Source organism: Corvus brachyrhynchos, unplaced genomic scaffold, assembly GCF_000691975.1.
Source record: "Corvus brachyrhynchos isolate BGI_N302 unplaced genomic scaffold, ASM69197v1 scaffold310, whole genome shotgun sequence".
In the NCBI taxonomy this organism is placed as follows: Eukaryota; Metazoa; Chordata; class Aves; order Passeriformes; family Corvidae; genus Corvus; species Corvus brachyrhynchos.
The window spans coordinates 2,904,981-2,906,111 of NW_008236213.1; positions in this window are offsets into that span (position 1 = coordinate 2,904,981).

A 1,131-nucleotide genomic window follows, 5' to 3' on the forward strand; every position below is an offset into this window, starting at 1 on the left:
TTTTATTAATTTTATTTATATTATAAGGCAAAGGCTAAGCAGGAGTCACTAGCAATTTAGCAAATAAAATCACATGACTAAAAAAATTTTATTAATTTTATTTATATTATAAGATATTATTTATTTATATTATAAGATATTAACCACAACAAACCGTGATCTTGATTTTTTTCACATTTCCAGTAACCCTGTCCCTGTTTTCAGTAAGGTGATAAAGGAATACAGAGTAGTATATCTATCTTTGAGGAATTTTAGTGGTTTTTCTCCAGTGCCTCTTTCCAGTTGTATTAAATTTTCTTTCAGTGAATTACATAAATAACACATTACATTGAAAAATAGATCAATTCAACTTTGTCTCATGTTAGCTGGAGTTAGTAAAATTACTTTTTGTGAATATTTTGCAATATCATTTTGAGTGCTTTATTTGTTAGTGATCTGATTTGAGAGGTAAAATTATTTTTAGGTATTTGCCTGATATGGAAGCATATGGAAGCAGTATTGATGTATGGCTGAATAACAAGCTGTTATTATTAACCATTTGTTATCAGTCCTATAAACCATGCACTACCCAGTGTGTTCTGTGTTGTGTTTCTGCTTGACTGAAACTTTTTAAAAGAGAATTCTGGATATTTTATACATATATCAGAGAGGCAGCACTGGGAAGATATCTGTCCCCTGCAATGTATGCAGACGTTGCTGCTTCTCAGCTGCCTTTCAGCACCCTCGTAGCACGGAATTTTGCAGCTGTGGCTGGCTTATGGCTGCCATGATGAGGGTTTTATATCAACTTTTATTTATGTTGGAATTTTATGGTGATGACAATGAAGTGGGCAGTACACATGCAGGTGTCAATGAACTTCACTGCCTCTTCTCACTTAGAACTCCAATTATCTTGGTTATAGGATTGCTTGCCTGGTTGTCATTTCCATTGCACAAATAGTGTGAACAATTTACACCTAAAGGCCTGATTCTGCTGTGCTGATTTTAAAAGTCATACTTACTCGATTTTCACTATGGTGGATCTGGTATTGACAGGTATTGACAATCCTATAACGATGTTGAAGCTTGAATCAAAAAGGAAAAGTATCACATACAGAAGTCACTCTGCTGTTCAAGTGTGTGAGGATAACT